This window comes from Mastigoproctus giganteus, chromosome 13 (genome assembly GCF_048544385.1).
Source record: "Mastigoproctus giganteus isolate SK-2022 chromosome 13, ASM4854438v1, whole genome shotgun sequence".
NCBI lineage: Eukaryota > Metazoa > Arthropoda > Arachnida > Uropygi > Thelyphonidae > Mastigoproctus > Mastigoproctus giganteus.
In genome coordinates, this window is record NC_143587.1 from 165,065,188 (window position 1) to 165,083,709 (window position 18,522).

Genomic DNA, 18,522 nt, shown 5'->3' on the forward strand with positions numbered 1-18,522 from the left:
GAAGTCTTGTCTAAATGATCCTGCAGTGCTTCTTTAACCAGTGCCTCCATTAATTTTCTTGGAACAGAAGTTAAGCTCACACTATAATTACTTGTGTCAGCCTTTGATCCTCCTTTGTGAATTGGGGTCACATTTGCACATTTCCAGTCTATGGGTACCTCCCCTGAGTCCAAGGAAGCTCTCATAATTATGGCTAAGGGTTTTCTTACTTCCTTTGCTGCCTCCTTTAATATAACTGGATAGATCCCATCCACCCCGGGTGCCTTTCTTGTGTTTATCTTCAACAGTTTCTCCTCCACTTTACTCCCAGTTATTTCAAGATTCTGTAGCTTACTGCTAGAGTTGAATACACCTCTGGCATTCCCCTTGCTGAATAACTCCTCATGTGTGAATGTCGATGCAAAATATTCATTTAGTTTGTTAGCTACCTGAGCAGGATCATCAACAGTTGACCCTTCAATATCAAGTGGACCAATCTGATTCATCCCCTTCCTTCTAGAGTTTACATAAGTAAAGAACTCTTTGCTGTTTTTCTTTGCATCCCTTGCCAAGGATTTCTCGTAATCTGCCTTCGCCTGCCTAACTTCCTTTGTAACTTGGTTGCATATCAACTTGTATCTATCATAGGCTTCTGTGTCATGTGTTAATTTGTAAGTATCCCATGCATTTTTCTTCTCTGCCATATGCCTCATTAGTTCATCTAACATCCATTTTGGCCTAAACCTTGAACAATATTTCTTAGTTGGTATGTAAAGCCTAGTAGCTTCCAAGATAAGTTCTTTGAATGCTTCCCATTTTGAATTTGCTGTTGGTAACATCATCAGTTGGTCCCACTGTATAGAATTTAAATACTGTCTCAGACCATCATAGTCGCCTTTACGAAAGCAAAAACCCTTCCCTTTACCTCTGATGGTAGTTACCTCCTTGAGTAAATCCCACTTCAGCACACTGTGATCACTGCCACCTAGTGGTTCATTTATCTGCAGATTCTTAATGCATGAAGAATCACTGCTGATAATCAAATCAAGAGTATTACTCCCTCTAGTTGCCTCCCGAACATGCTGATGTAGAAAACAATCATCCAATAAATCCACAAAAGCCCTGCTAGTGTGTGAGTAACCAGCCCCCAAATTCCAGTCAATATCTGGGAAATTAAAATCTCCCATTATAAGACTCTCTAATTTACTGGCCCACTCTATTTCCCTGTACAGTTCCTTATTATACTCATCAGAGTCATTAGGCCTATAGCACACTCCTACTCTCAATTTTGATCTCCCAATGCTTATGTCACACCAAACTGACTCAACACTGCACTGTCCAGCGATGTCGACTGGCTTCACTTCCTTGGTTTTTATGTGTTTCTTAACTAATAGCATAACCCCTCCCCCCTTCCTATCCTGTCTATCCTTTCTGTAGACGTACTCCCCAAATTGCAGTTCTGCATCCCTTATATCTGTGTGACACCACGTCTCTGATATCCCATGTGTGACACCACGTCTCTGATAAGAAAAGAATGAATGCCCGAATCACCCTCGTATTGCACTAATAGTTCAACGGACAGAAAAAGAATATAAAGTAGAAAGACGTAAAGAGAAGGAAAAGATTTTTTGAAAAGATACTAGGCAAGCTAGGTGTGTAAGTACCCAACCTTTTAGAGAGGGCTTGGCTGTGAAGGTGTTAGTAGAAGAGGAAAACTAATACCACTATGATATATTTTACGGCCTGTGATATATTTTTTGTTAATGTCAGATGTAGAAAATATTGCGAAAAGACAAGTGAAAAGAAGCATAAGAAAAATTAAGAATAAAATTAAATACCTTTAAAATTATGTAGCATCAATTAGTAGAATGCATAATAAACATGATTAATAAATAGAATATAAACAGGAAAAGCTATGACAACGGTGAAGTTGCTTAGTAGAACAAACAATGGAAGCCCTCTATAGTTAAAAGTGAGGAAAAAGGTCCGATTAATAATAATTAAAAATAATAAAAGAATTGAAATAAAAATGAAAGTAACTTAGAAAGTGATAAGGCATGAGCATCGTTCAGAATAGAAGTCATATACCACCATTTGAATATACAACCTGTACAATTATCGTGTTAATCCTAATCAAAATGAGACAATTTTGATTAGGATTAACAAAAATCCGAACTTTTGTTTAATGAAGTTAGATTTTTAATAATACAATTTATAAAATTAATTGGAATATCATTGACACGTAATTTTGTGTAAAGGCCGTTTAAAGCTTTGACAAAAAGTGCTTGATTGCTGCTAAGATATGCAAGACGTATAATTTGTGTATGAATGATATTTTTATGAACTCTAATATAAATATTAGAATTCCAATTAAATAAATAATGTTGAAATTAAATTGACTTCTTTTATCAAATACTTCCAAGGTATGGTGAAGAGGGGAACTATTTAAAGTAATGTTTAAATCGAGAAAGTTTGCGTGTTGGTTACCATTATTTTCTTTATTTAAGGTAAGTTCAGTAGGATATATAAATTTTGCAATATTTTCAAAATGATTATTTAAATTCAAGATGTCATCAACATATCTAAATGCAAAGAAGTTAAGGTTTGGATTGTTATGAGTATAAAGATCTTCGTAGTAGTGAAGAAATAAGTTAGAAACTATACTGGAAATTTGTGAGCCCATGGGAACTCCTATAGATTGTCTATAGGTACTAATGCCATCGTAAATGTAAATTGTTCAGAATACATAGGTTGATATAATTATTCCAGACAATCTCACATCCACTTGTAGAACGTGCTTGTATTTAAGATATAATTTATTAAGCACAGAGATAATTAAATGATGTGGCAAGGAAGTAAGTAAGTTAGTAAAGTCATAAGTTTTCAATACTAAAGATGTTGGCATTAGAATTAAAGATTTTAATGATGTTGCAGTTATTATTAATGATCCAGGTGGATGGAAAATTAATGAAGATAGTAGTTAGTAGTTAAATTGTTTACCTGGAAGATAACAGCTGCTTTTTTTTGGCACTAGTGATGAATCTAAAGCCAACAGGATGTTTATGGAATTTGGCTATCATATATAAGAATGGTAATGTAGAGCTGCGAGTTTTGGTATGTAGTTTTTTTATGTAAAGCTATAAGTTTTTTGATGGTCATATTAATACCAAGATTACAGCGTAAAAAGGTGGTACTGCTGTCGACTTCCTTTTTGAGAGTAGTACAGTAAACCCCCGCTATTCGCAGGGGTTACGTTCCTGAGAAATTCTGCGAATACCGAAAACGTGAATACAGAGTTATGGCTCCCATAGTAAGAAATATATAAGAAAAACTAGTCTAAAATTTTGTCTATGTATGTATTATATGTTCCTTCATAATATGACTATGTACAAAGACAGTACATAGTGAAATGCAAGCATATGGCATCGACATGAAAATAAGAAACAATTTAATATTAAATGTAATATTTATTAGAAATTTCAAACAAATCTTTCAAACTAGCGCCTTTGCTAGCTAAAAAAACTTATCCCGCCAGTGCTATCACCAGTTTCACTAAAGTGTTGATAAAAGAGTTTTGCCTTTTCCCGAATGATGAGTGAATTTAACGGAATTTTATTTTGAGTTCGGTCTTCTATCCGCAGATTTAAAGCTTTTTCCATTTTTCTAATTTAATATCACGAATTACAGAGCAAAATTTTTGAAGCAAATAGGGCGTTTTCGCGGACACTACGGCAGATTTTTTCTGCCGATTTCTTGATTGATTGTACCGTTGACTCATTGATTTTATAATGTTTTGCCACTGAGAAGAAACTTTCACCATTAGAAATTTTATCTATTAACTCAATTTTATTCGCTAATGTCATCACCTTCTTTGATCTTTTCACATTTCCCTTGTTATTCGTAGCCATATTTTTGTACGGGTTAGGAAGAACTTGTCCACAATAAAGTCACTTTCTTCCATTAACACACTTGATAAAGTCTGTTTTACACTGCAAAACGGTAGATTTGTCACTTTTGTAAGCATATAAATTTATTCAATTTATAAGCATATAAATTAAAAGCGAACGACGAAACCTTCCATGAAAAACCTTCCTTCCATGGTGTGACATAAGCATAGGTAAATCAAAATTGAGAGTAGGAGTGTGCTATAGGCCTAATGACTCTGATGAGTATAATAAGATACTGTACAGGGAAATAGAATGGGCCAGTAAATCAGAGAGTCTTATAATGGGGGATTTTAATTTCCCAGATATTGACTGGAATTTGTGGGTTGGTCACTCACACACTAGCAAGGCTTTTGTGGATTTATTGGATGATTGTTTTCTACACCAGCATGTTCGGGAGGCAACTAGAGGGAGTAATAATCTTGATCTGATTATCAGTAGTGATTCTTCATGCATTAGGAATCTGCAGATAAAGGAACCACTGGGTGGCAGTGATCACAGTGTGCTGAAGTGGGATTTACTCAAGGAGGTAACTACCATCAGAGGTAAAGGGAAGGGTTTTTGCTTTCGTAAAGGCGACTATGATGGTCTGAGACAGTATTTAAATTCTATACAGTGGGACCAACTGATGATGTTACCAACAGCAAATTCAAAATGGGAAGCATTCAAGGAACTAATCTTGGAAGCTACCAGGCTTTACATACCAACCAAGAAATATTGTTCAAGGTTCAGGCCTAAATGGTTGTCAGATGAACTAATGAGACATATGGCAGAGAAGAAAAATGCATGGGATACATACAAATTAATGGGTGACATGGAAGCCTATGATAGATATAAGTTGGTCTGTAACCAAGTCACAAAGGAGATTAGGCAGGCAAAGGCAGATTATGAGAAATCCTTGGCAAAGGATGCAAAGAAAAACAGAAAAGAGTTCTTTACCTATTTAAACTCAAGAAGGAAAGGGATGAATCAGATTGGTCCACTGGATGTTGATGGTTCAACAGTCATGATCCAGCTCAGGTGGCTAACAATCTAAATGATTATTTTGCATCTACATTCACGCATGAGGAGTTATTCAGGAAGGAGAATGATGTAGGTAAAGTAAACATTGGCAGTGAGCTGGATGATTTTGTAATAACTGAGAGGAAAGTGGAGGAGAGATTGTTGAGGATAAACATAAAAAAGGCACCTGGGGTGGATGGGATCTATCCAGTTATATTAAAGGAGGCAGCAAAGGAAGTAAGCAAACCCCTAGCCATAATTATGAGAGCTTCTTTGGACTCAGGGGAGGTACCCCTAGACTGGAGATGTGCAAATGTAACCCCAATTCACAAAGGAGGATCAAAGGCTAACAAGTAATTATAGACCTGTTAGTTTAACTTCTGTTCCAGGTAAATTAATGGAGGCACTGGTTAAAGAAGCACTGCAGGATCATCTAGACAAGAATTCAGTTATAGCTCAGACGCAGCATGGTTTTGTTAAGGGCAGGTCTTGCCTGACCAATTTGATTGGATACTATGATGTAGTCACAAAAGAACTGGATGCAGGGAATAACTTTGATATTATATATTTGGATCTTAGAAAGGCTTTTGATACTGTCGCGCATGGAAGACTGCTGCACAAATTGGAGCAGTGTGGCATTGGAGGCAAATTGCTGCTTTGGATAAAGGGATGGTTGAGTGGCAGAAGACAGAGAGTGGTAATCAATGGACACTGCTCAACGTGGACTAATGTTATTAGTGGAGTTCCTCAGGGTTCAGTGTTGGGTCCATTGTTGTTTTCTGTATTTATAAATGATATTGATGATGGTGTATCAGGCTTAATGTCCAAGTTTGCAGACGATACCAAGGTTGGCAGGGTTGTTAAGGACACTACTGATACTATGCTGCTGCAACAGGATCTGGAAAGGTTGAGCAGATGGGCTGAGAGGTGGCAAATGAAGTTTAACATTGACAAATGTAAAGTACTACATATGGGAAACAGTAACCCCAGATCAACATATCAACTCTGTGGTACTACGCTGACAGTGGTAGAGAATGAAAAGGACCTGGGCGTAATTGTGCAGGCAGATATGAAGTTCTCTGAGCAGTGCAGACGAGTGCAAGAGTAGCTCATGGTGTCTTGTCAATGATATAAAGGAATTTTTCTAGCAAGGACAGGGATGTGATTATTCCCTTGTATAAGGCATTGGTCAGGCCACACCTTGAGTACTGTATACAGGTCTGGAGGCCTCATTTCAAGAAGGATGTAGAGCTGCTGGAACGAGTACAGAGAAGGGGACAAGATTAGTGAATGGAACAAAGGGTTGCTCTTAGGAAGAAAGGCTTAAGTTTTGCAAATTACAGAGCCTGGAGACTAGGCATCGGCGAGGTGATCTGATAGAGGTGTATAAGGCTTTGAATGGCTTGAGCATGCTCAATGCCGATGGGATTCTTCCTCTTGCTCAGAATAATCACCTGAGAGGGCATAAATTCAAATTGAGGAAGGACGGATGTCGGATAGATGTGCGGAAATTTGCCTTTAGCCAGCGGGCAGTTGGTTTGTGGAATAGACTCCCATCGCTTGTTGTTGAAGTTGATAGCCTAAACAAATTTAAGGCTCAGCTGGACAGGTATATTGAACGAACGGAGGGGTGAAATGGGAGTAGTGGTTTTTTTTTGGTTTTTTTTTGGCTGATGCTGAATAAGCTTGCTTTCTTGCATCATATGCCTCTACTAATGCTAATGCTAAAAAGCGCATGACACATACTGAACAAGGATTAGTGAGAAACATCCACGCTCGCCATTTTGTCACCCCTCTCCCCCACCCACTACTGAGCACTGTTTTAACTGGGAAAGATCATTTTAGCCACTCCCATGTTTTTTTTATGGCGGAAAATGTTCACGGCACTTTAAAATTCACATTTTTTTAGGTTTCATTTTATATTAAATCAGTGACCGCGAATACGCGAATTCAGATACCGCGAATAGCAGGGGTTTACTGTATAGTAAAATTGCTTACAAAAAATTGCGAAGTTGTTAGAAGGGGTGATGACAAATTTTTCTTGTAGATCTGAGATGGCATTTTTGAGATTAGAGTGCCTAATATGCGAATTATTATAAATGTTGTAAGTTTTTGAAACTGACTTTATAATATCCTGATATACAAAATTTATCCAGTTATAGAATGCTTCATTGGGTATTGTATACTTCTGAGCTAACTTGTTGCAAAAATTTAAGATATTGAGATATAAGTCACTGTATATATTATTTAAATAGGCTTTATGAATAGGTCTAAATTTGAATCCTTTTTCCATGGCCAATTTGAGGGAGATGTTATTGACAATATCCGAGTTGCCAGTGATAAAATGTCCATGGTGTTTGTCTCTGAAAGGGGCATATATAGAGTTATTACAGTAACATGGAAGATCCGAAAGTCTAATTGCCTAAATTAGTAGCTAAAGTTTTATAATTGCAAATTTTGAGTCCGATAGGAGACTCATAGTTGAAATAGTGATGAATGTTAAACCTGAAATTATTATAAAATGGGAGGAGATTATTACGATTATTTAGCAAATGATGCCAAGGAATTTTGTCAAACCATTTGTGTGTACATTTAATAATACAGTATTCATTACTATTTGTAGTAATGGAGCCTAGTCTAAAATGAGAGATCTAAAATGATGTGTTTAAGTTGGACATTTTTGAATTTAAAATTATTAATATAAAAGTGTAGAGTTTTTGATGTTAAAAAGAAAAAAATTTTATGCACATCAAGAATGGTATTATCCCATAAGCAAATAATATCATTGAAATTGTGCCAAATGTCTGAAATGTCGGTTTGACTTATTCCCACGTTTGTGTCTGCATTTATTGTTGAGAAAATGACTAAGATGGAATAGATTGTAAATGCAATGGCTGGTGTTTAAACAACCAATACTAAATAAAATTTTGTTAAAAAATGTATTATTTAAACCATATGGATACGACTTATAAGCACACATTGGCTGGTGTTTAAACAACCAATACTAAATAAAATTTTATTAAAAAATGTATCGTTTAAACCATATGGATACAACGACTTATAAGCACACATGAATGTGCTTATAAGTATCCCACAGTAATCCCAAAGGACATTATCATGGATGACAGCAATAATTTTGATTTTGACGTAGTTAAAACCATGATGGTGGAAGAGTTCAATTTCAATATAAAAATTATTGCCAAATGTAAGATTTTTGCTTTTGGATCTGTGTCTATTGATTCTAATATTAAGAGAATTTGAAGTTTGGCCAACATATTTAATATTACATGTATTACAAGTAAGTAAATATATGACATTATTGGTTTTACAAAACGGAGTGGAAATGGAATTATCCATCATGGGACAAGTAAGACATCGTTTGTCTGAACATTTTCTAAAAGATAGTTTGGTTTAGAATATGTGTAGTATGTATGGGTACAGAATCAAAGTGGTTTGGGTTAAACGTATGAGTCTCCTGTTTAATATTTAACACAGTATCCTCAGGAGTGGGATACAGCGCAAATCAACGGACACAGATCCAAAAGCAAAAATCTTACATATGGTTGAAATTGAACTCTTCCACCATCATGGTTTTAATAACGTCAAAATTATTGCTATCATCCACGATAACGTCCTTTGAGATTACTGTGGAAATTTATTCATGTGTGCTTATAAGTCGTATCCATATGGTTTAAATAATACATTTTTTAACAAAATTTTATTTAGTATTGGTTGTTTAAACACCAGCCATTGCATTTACAATCTATTCCATCTTAGTCATTTTCTCAACAATAAATGCAGACACAAACGTGGGAATAAGTCAAACCGACATTTCAGACATTTGGCACAATTTCAATGATATTATTTGCTCATGGGATAATACCATTCTTGATGTGCATAAAATTTCTCTTTTTCTTTTTAACATCAAAAACTCTACACTAAAAGCCCTAACTTTATATATTAATAATTTTAAATTCAAAAATGTCCAACTTAAACACATTTTAGATCTCTCTTTTTAGACTAGGCTCCATTACTACAAATAGTAATGAATACTGTATTATTAAATTTACACACAAATGGTTTGACAAAATTCCTTGGCATCATTCGCTAAATAATAGTAATAATCTCCTCCCATTTTATAATAATTTCAGGTTTAACATTCATCACTGTTTCAACTGTGAGTCTCTTATCGGACTCAAAATTTGCAATTATAAAACTTTAGCTACCAATTTAGCCAATTTGCAACTTTCGGATCTTCCATATTACTGTAATAACTCACAAACAACATGGACATATTATCACTGGCAATTTGGATATTGTCAATAACATCTCCCTCAAATTGGCCACGGAAAAAGGATTCAAATTTAGACCTATTCATAAAGCCTATTTAAATAATATATACAGTGACTTATATCTCAATATCTTAAATTTTTGCAACAAGTTAGCTCAGAAGTATACAATACCCCATGAAGCCATTCTATAACTGGATAAATGTTGTATATCAAGATATTATAAAGTCAGTTTCAAAAACTTACAACATTTATAATAATTCGCATATTAGGCACTCTAATCTCAAAAATGCCATCTCAGATCTACAAGAAAAATTTGTCATCACCCCTGTAGATAAAGCTTCTAACAACTTCGCAATTTTACTATACTACTCTCAAAAAGGAAGTCGACATCAGTACCACCTTTTTACGCTGTAATCTTGGCATTAATATGACCATCAAAAAACTTATACCTTTACATAAAAAAACTTTACACAAAAAATCTATGGGTTAACTATGGTGTATTTACACCGATATTATATAATAAAAAACTATATAACAAATTTAAAGCTCAACTGGACAGGTATTTCAAACGAACGGAGGGGTGAAATGGGAGTGGTGTGTGTTTTTTTTTTTTTTTGGCTGATGCTGAATAAGCTTGCTTTCTTGCATCATATGCCTCTACTAATGCTAATGCTAAAACTCGCAGCTCTACATTACCATTCTTATATATGATAGCCAAGTTCCATAAACATCCCATTGGCTTTAGATTCATTACTAGTGCCAAAAAAAAGCAGCTGTTATCTTCCAAGTAAACAATTTTAAACTACTAACTACTATCTTCATTAATATTCCATCCACCTGGATCATTAATAATAATCGCAACATCATTAAAATCTTTAATTCTAATGCCAACATCTTTAGTATTGAAGCTTACGACTAACTTATTTACTTCCTTGCCACATCATTTAATTATCTCTGTGCTTAATCAATTATATCTTAAATACAAGCATGTTCTACCCGTGGATAAGATGGTCTGGAATAATTATATCAACCTATGTATTCTGAACAATTTACATTTACGATGGCATTAGTACCTATAGACAATCTATAAGAGTTCCCATGGGCTCACAAAATTTCCAGGATAGTTTCTAACTTATTTCTTCACTACTATGAAGATCTTTATACTCATAACAATCCAAACCTTAACTTTTTTGCATTTAGATATGTTGATGACATCTTGATTTTAAATAATCATTTTGAAAATATTGCAAAATTTATATATCCTACTGAACTTACCTTAAATAAAGAAAATAATGGTAACCAACATGCAAACTTTCTCGATCTAAACATTACTTTAAATAGTTCCCCTCTTCACCATACCTTGGAAGTATTTGATAAAAGAAGTCAATTTAATTTCAACATTATTTAATTGGAATTCTAATATTTCCATTAGAGTTCATAAAAATATCATTCATACAAAATTATACATCTTGCATATCTTAGCAGCCATCAAGCACTTTTTGTCAAAGCTTTAAACGGCCTTTACACAAAATTATGTGTCAATGATATTCCAATTAATTTTATAAATTGTATTATTAAAAATCTTTCTAACTCCATTAAACAAAAATTCGGATTCACTATGTCTCATTTTGATTAGCATTAACATGATAATTGTACAGGTTGTATATTTAAATGGTGCTATTTCCACCACTTTGAATGTGATCAACATCATATGACTTCTATTCTGAACGATGCTCATGCCTTTTCACTTTCTACGTTATTTTTATTTCAATTCTTATTTTATTATTTTTAATTATTATTAATCGGACCTTTTTCCTCACTTTTAACTATAGAGGGCTTCCATTGTTTTTTCTACTAAGCAACTTCATCGTCATCATAGCTCTCCCTGTTTATATTCTATTTATTAATCATGTTTATTATGCATTTTACTAACTGATGCTACATAATTTTAAAGGTATTTAATTTTATTCTTCTTAATTTTTCTTCTTATGCTTCTTTTCACTTGTCTTTTCGCAATATTTTCTACATCTGACATTAACAAAAAATATATCACAGGCCAGCGGTATTAGTTTTCCTCTTCTACTAACACCTTCAACAGCCAAGCCTCTAAGAGGTTGGGTACTTACGCACCTAGCTTGCCTAGTATCTTTATAAAATCTTTTCCTTCTCTTTACGTCTTTCTACTTTCTATTATTCTTTTTCTGTCCGTTGAACTATTAGTGCAATACAAGGGCGATTCGGGCATTCCTTCTTTTCTTATTCTTGCTATCTTCGCCTCTCCTTTTTTTACTACCTTGTATTACTTTCCATTTCTATGCTGCTGCCCGTTACATATATTTTTTTTCATCTTAACTTAATTCAACAGTTTTACTTAAATATACACTGCGTTGGGGCTACCTTACACATGTTTTTGGAGGTTTTATTTTATTTTTTTTCTACAATATTATTATTATTCTTTAATGCTACCTCCATCAACATGGGTTTGTATAGAAACAGTATTTTGGTGCATGATCAGGTGTAGCCCCCTGATGAAATACCTGATCTATGTACCAATTTATTTTCATCACTATTTTTTTAATATTCATTAATTTCCACTTCCTTCTAGCTTTTGTAAATATGATTTGGCTTGTTGATTCAGCCATTAATTCCACTTAATTCATTAGGTTCTGAACATTTTTTCTCTTATCTTCTTCCATTAGGCCTGGCACGTTGTTAATAACTTTCCCATCTTACTATATCTTTTGTTAATTATTTCTAATTCATATATATATATATATATATATATATATATATATATACAGTGAAACTTCTCCTAACGGACACCTCTCGTTAACGGACATCTCTCTACAATGGACATTTTCAAATTCCCCAACTCACCTCCATTGGTTTTAACGTGTTTGCAGCTTCTGTCTAGCGGACATTCTCTGTAACGGACGCGGACAGGCAGTCTGCACTGTTTCATTTAGATTAGCACTTAATTTCATCTCCCCATAACGGACAGAGGGCGAGCTCACACCATTTTTCTAGGAACCTTTCTTCCACGTATTGTCTCAATCATGTGTTTATTTTCTATTTCCGATTCTCTGAATTTTATCAAGGTTTACGTCGCGGTTCTAAACCCTTTTTCGAGAATTTTAAGGCACGTGTAAAACTTCTGATGAATTCGGTGTATGCAGGGGGGGGATTTGGTCGGCCTTTCGTCTTTTCAGTTTCCAGTTTTGTTCAGTGTCGTGTGAAGTGCACAATGTCTTCTCGTAAACATTTAACTTTAAAAGATAAAGTTGAACTCATTAATGCGTATGATCGGCAAAAAAATAGTGTTCGCAATCTCGCTGCAAAATTCAAAATCGGGAAGACGCAGGTAAGCGACATCCTAAAGGAAAAAAAATGAAATGCTCAAACAATTTTGGCAACACGGAAATAATCAGGTTCAAAAATCATTCCCGAAAACTGTTGGACTTCAAAATGACAATGTTACGCACGAGTGGTTTTGTCGCAAATGTGCTAAAAAAATTCCCATTAATGGGCCTATTATTAGGGAAAAGGCTTTGGAGGTTCCAAAATCTGTGGGAGTAAATGAGTTCAAAGCTTCTGTGGGATGGCTAGACAAGTTCAAAACTCGGCATAAAATTTCTTGGAAAACCGTAAGTGGTGAAGGTGGATCTGTTGATAATGGGGTTGTAACAGAGCGGACCGTCAAATTGGAAGATTTATGTCGTGATTTTGAAGCTAAGGATATTTACAACTGTGACGAAACAGGGTTGTTTTTTAAAGCTCTTCCTGAAAAAACAATGAGTCTAAAAAACGAAAAGTGCCAGGGCGGAAAAATTCCTAAGGAATGCTTGACTGTACTATTTTGTTCAAATATGCTGGGAGACTTTGAACAACCTCTTGTTATAGGAAAACCACAAAATCCTCGTTGTTTCAAGGACAAAAAGTTGAATCTTTTGAATGTTGACTGGAAGTCTAATAAAAAAGCGTGGATGAGAAGAGATATGATGAGCGAATGGATAAGTCACTTTAACCAAAACATGATTCGTCAAAACAAAAAAAATTATTCTTTTCATGGATAATGCTGCATCTCCCCCGCACATTGAATTGTATCATTCAAACCGTTTTTCTGCCACCAAACAACACATCTGCAGAGTGTCAGCCCTTGGATCAAGGGATAATAAAAAATTTTAAACTTCACTACAGAAAACATGTTTTAAGACATCTCATTGCAAACATGAACGATGTAACATGTGCGAGTGACCTTGCAAAGAAAATCAGCATCCTAGATGCGATTCAATGGATTTCCTCTTCAGTACACACAATTAGAAAACAAACTGTCGTGAACTGTTTTGTAAAGTCTGGCTTCTCAAACGCAAAAATTGAAGTTGTGAACAGCAATGTGGAGCACCAAGAAGAACAAGAACTTCAACATCTATTGATAATGTACGACACTTCAGCTACAAGTGACCCTGGCTACAAAGATATAGACTCGAACCTCACTACAGAAGATGGTGCTATAGATATCAACATCATCGATATTTTTCAAGAAGTTCCTCATGAGGATGAAGAAATGGAAGGTCATTCTGTCGAAGAACATATTAACGATGAACCACCGATAAAAACAGAAGCGCTCATACAAATCAATCATTTAAAAATGTTTTTTGCCGCTGAAGAAGATACTGAAGGACTTTCTATGGTTTCTTCACGCCAAACAAATATTGAAAAAAAAATTATCAGCCGGAAGAAGGTGCAGAAGAAAATAAGTGATTACTGTATGTATTTTTCTTAAGATAAAGTCATAATATGCATAGCACAATTGTATGTATATTATTTACAAAAATATTGTGCAAAATCTGTATATAATTTAATTTAATTTTACATTAAACGTTTACATTAGACTTCTTGTTAGCGGACACTTCTCTCTAACGGACACATTTTCGTTCCCCATGGCTGTCCGTTTAAAGGGAAGTTTCACTGTATATACTCTTTACTTCTTAATTTGGGAAGCCACTAGTTACATAACCTTTATAGAACTATAAAATTAACTATGGAGATTGAGGGTTACAAAACTGCAAATAACATTTCATTTATATATCCAGTTTTTATTGGGATACATAAATTACCAACGAAAGAAAAGCTGCTTTGTTTGTTTGTTATTTGGTTTTTAGGAACATTAGCAACTAAGGCCATGTTGCTCCGTGGAATATTTGGTGGTCATTCCTTGACCTTTCTGCATCCTCCGTTTTTGGTGGTCACGGGTTCGAACCGCGATCTAATCAAGAAGCGTGTGCTATGCACTGCATAGCACACGCTTCATGATTACCACAACATGGAAGGCCTTATGGCCTTCCATGATGTGGTAATTTAAAGCCAGCGTGTAATTTAAATTTATTATTAAAAACCTGTTTGTAAATATATTTAGACCATTTTTTTGTTTGGCTAAATAAATATTATTTTAGCTACTTCCATTGGCACCAGACTTCTTAACTTTGCTAATGGAATAAATCCTGACATGTCAGTATATCATTGTGACATTTTGTTCTTAGAAGCAAAAAAAAAAATTAAAAACCTGTTCATTGCATAACATTATAGGGGGGCTATACAACTTTACCAAACCGGGAATACAAATTACAATAGTTGACTTTTCTTGTCCTTCGAGTATTAAAAAAAAAAGCTTTTCTTTTCTTTGTATCTAAAAATATGTAACGTGATACTCACAAGTGCTATGCCTTCCTTTCTTTTTAGTGATGTGCATAGGTACGAAATAAATTAAGAATTTCTATTTTGTTTTTGTATATACTGGTCACTCTTGAGATAATAATAATAGCCAAGTTAATAACAGTTTGCACTATACTAATAATGCACATGAACAGCTAACCGCGATTCTTTAGTCCAACACCAAAAAAAAAAAATTAACAGTATCCAGAAACCATTACATTCATAGAGAACTAAAATTGGTATGCATTTACTGAAGTGAAAACAAGCAACGCTGGTAGACCTAACAGCAATACAGTACATAGATTTAACTCTGATAGAAATTATATCAGTAACACTAACATGTAGTCAAACTATACAGCTCACAGTTTCAAACATCAAAAAGATAAAGATTTAAAACAATTTCTGACTTAACTTTTTTAAATTAAATATATATAATTTTTCGCTTCTCTTTTAGTTGTTAGTCGCTATCAAAACTAGAAGAAAATTTTAGGCTTAGTAAAAACAAAAGTTTACAAGCCTTTTCTCAAGCAGTTCGCCAAATTACATCTTTTGGCCATAAGATGAACACTTCGTTAATCGTTGATTTTTATAAAGTTCGTAATTCTATAAACCAAAGAAGATATTCTGAAAGCACATACCGGTAAAAAAGCCGAAATACTTCACAACTGACAACTGCTAAACACGAACCACACCTCAACGTACCTTAACACAAGTTATTCATGACGTCATCAAGCATCTGGATAATAATAGCAAAAGTGCCAATAAGAGGTCACCAACAATCACAGCAGTGCTTTCAACGAACTTAATTTTTTTCGGAGAAACCAAAATATATTTAGAAACAATAATATATATCTCTAGAAATTAAACAAAAAAATCAGTAACAAAATATTTGGTGACCCCTCCAAACGGATTGCTCGAACACCAGGGTTTCACGAAATACATACTGAAAACGACCTGTCGACAAAATTCTTAAATGTCACCAAGTATTTCCATTTCAAGCATGTATGACGGGTGAAAATGGAAATTTTTACCCGTCGCACATGCTAACTCAAATCAAAAGTGATCAAATTAGTGAATTGCATAGTCCAATTATTTAGAAATCCTTACAGAAAACAACAATAGGTTTCGGTGATTAGAATTTGCGCGAAGGTAACAGAGGTTGCCAGACGTCCCAATTTTGGGCACGGATTCCAAAAAGTTCCTACTTTTTTTGGGGGGGGGGCCTGTTTTGTCCTAATTTTTGTAAAGTTATTTTTCGGAACTAAACATATGATGTCAACATATAATTTTGTTAATTTAGCACAGTGAAGAGCCAAATAGCAACCCTGAAACTGTTGTTTGGGTGATGGACGTTTCAGGGCCATCTGGTATCCAAGAGAATAGTTCTATTATGGAAACGTTATTTATTCGAAGTATAACCGAATAGGCAACTCGTAAAGCCATTCGCAATATGAGATGTAATGAAATGATACCACTATAATAACTTCAGTTAATTTACTGGGCCTTGAATGGGTTCAGCACGCTGAATTCTGATGGGATCCTTCCACTTGTTCAGATTACGAACCTAAGAGGGCATCATTCAAATTAAGAACAGACAGATGTAGAATAGATGTGCGGAAATTTGCCTTTAGCCAGCAGGTGGTTAATTGCTGGAACAAACTTCCATCTGTCGTTGTGGAAGTTGATAGGTTAAATAAATTTAAGGAGGAACTGGACAGGCATTTGGAGGGAATGGTGTGTTTTTTTTTTTTTTTTTTGGCTGATGCTGCATAAGCTCATACACTTGCTTTCTTGCATCACATGCCACTACTACTGCTGCTTATAGACATGATCAGTTCGCACCAACATAGGTCTGCAAATTTTCCTGTAGTTTGAAGATTTGTACCAAATTTTATTAAGTTGTGGAATGAACCTCACAATTTGGTTGTCAGCTGTTATTATTATTATTGCTGCTCTTATATTATTTCTCACTGATTGGGGGTTCCACCTCGTGACGGGTTTTGCTACCAAGCACACAGGGTGGTTGTTGTTATGTCTGATGTTACTGTTGGTCGAGGAACTCTCTGAAATCCTACAGGTGTTCAGGATATTATTATTATTATTTATTGTAAACGAATTCTCTTGATAAATAAAATTGTATTGTATTGTATTGTATTGTATTGTATTGTATTATTATTATTATTATTATTATTATTGCTCTTATATTATTTCTCCCTGAATGGGGGATTCCACCTGTGACGGGTACTGCTACCAAGTAAACAGGGTGTTGTAATGTCTGATGTTACTGTTGGTCGAGTAAATCTCTGACTATCCTACAGGTGTTCCGGATCGCGACTTTCTGGAGTTCCTTATAAGTGTTCTCTGGGATACCTATTGCTGCTATATAGAGTCTTCGGTACCATACCGGTGGTTGACACGATGATCGAGATAGTTGATACTTCTTGCATGTGCCACATCTCCTTGATCTCATGTCTCAGGCCCATGTACTTCCTAATTTTTCCTCATGGATTTTTTGAACATTGCTAGCGTTGGACACCGCTATATAAATCAGGTAGGTAGCCTTTTCCATCTTGTCCACAAGGGTTATGTCTGGTCTGTTGTGCAGGATGGTCTTATCCGTTTTTATGGCGCAGTCCCAGTACAACTTGGGGGTTCAGGTCTCTAGTACTGTCTAGGATTTGTATTTGTAGTATGGTACACTTTCTTTGGTCAACTGATATTTCCTCGCTAGCTTCTGATGTATTGTCCTGGCTACCTGGTCGTGTCTATGAGTGTTCTCAGTCTGGGTAATCACCTCTAGGTGATGTGTTGGATCGTTTCGGAGGCCAGGTCGCGTCGTCGACATGTGTCATCTGACATTCGGGGCTCCTTTGCGATGTATTTTCTGTAGTTTCTGGTGTTGATTACCTGGTCTTGGATGACCAGCATGAATCCTTCAGTCTCGGGGAACAGCGTTCTGCTTGTGAGCCATGCATTGGAAGCAATGTTATCGATGTGATCTTGATAGAGGTCATTGTAGTGTCTCCCATTGGGTGTCTTCTTTGCCCATCTTTCTAACTTCGTTTCTTGTGCCGCCTGGGTGGGACGGGGGGGTTCCTCGCATAGGTTGAGTGGGGTATAAGGGGTATACCACTTATCTAGCTTCCTTATGGCCTGGTGCTGTGTTGTTCTCGAAGTAATCCTTCAGGTTAACTATCACTGTTTTCTGTTGCTTTATCAGGCCCCATCCCCCCCTCTTTCCGAGGTAGTTAGTCTCTCCACTGCTGACTTCGGGTGGTGTTGGCGACTCTTGTCCTTGTCTTTCGCATGATATCTTCTAACTCGGTATTAGTCAAATCATGACCCCGAAGGTGTATGTAAGTGCTGGAACTGCATAGGTGTTTATGGCATTAACTGTGTTCCCTCCGTTCAACTTTGCTTTCAGCAGACTTCTGAGTCTCTGATGATATTTTTCGGTCAGGCACTTCTTCATTTCCTTGTGATACAACTGCTGAGCCTGCATCATCCCTAAGTATTTGTAGGTCTCTCCTTCTGTCATAGCTTAGATATCTTTACCAGTCAGCAACTGGTAGTTTCGGCTAAATAATTTTCCC

General features: G+C 35.4%; 1 protein-coding gene across 1 annotated transcript in view; it reads right to left on the reverse strand.

The window, feature by feature from the left end:
• The window catches only part of LOC150076576 (ras-like GTP-binding protein RHO), a 103,520-nt gene extending 87,842 nt beyond the window's left edge, over positions 1-15,678 (reverse strand). Inside the window, exon 1 of the mRNA XM_090387989.1 lies at positions 15,568-15,678. The gene's annotated coding sequence lies outside the window, so the exon portion shown is untranslated. The remainder of the gene's footprint in view (positions 1-15,567) is intronic.
• Positions 15,679-18,522: the final 2,844 nt, after the last annotated feature.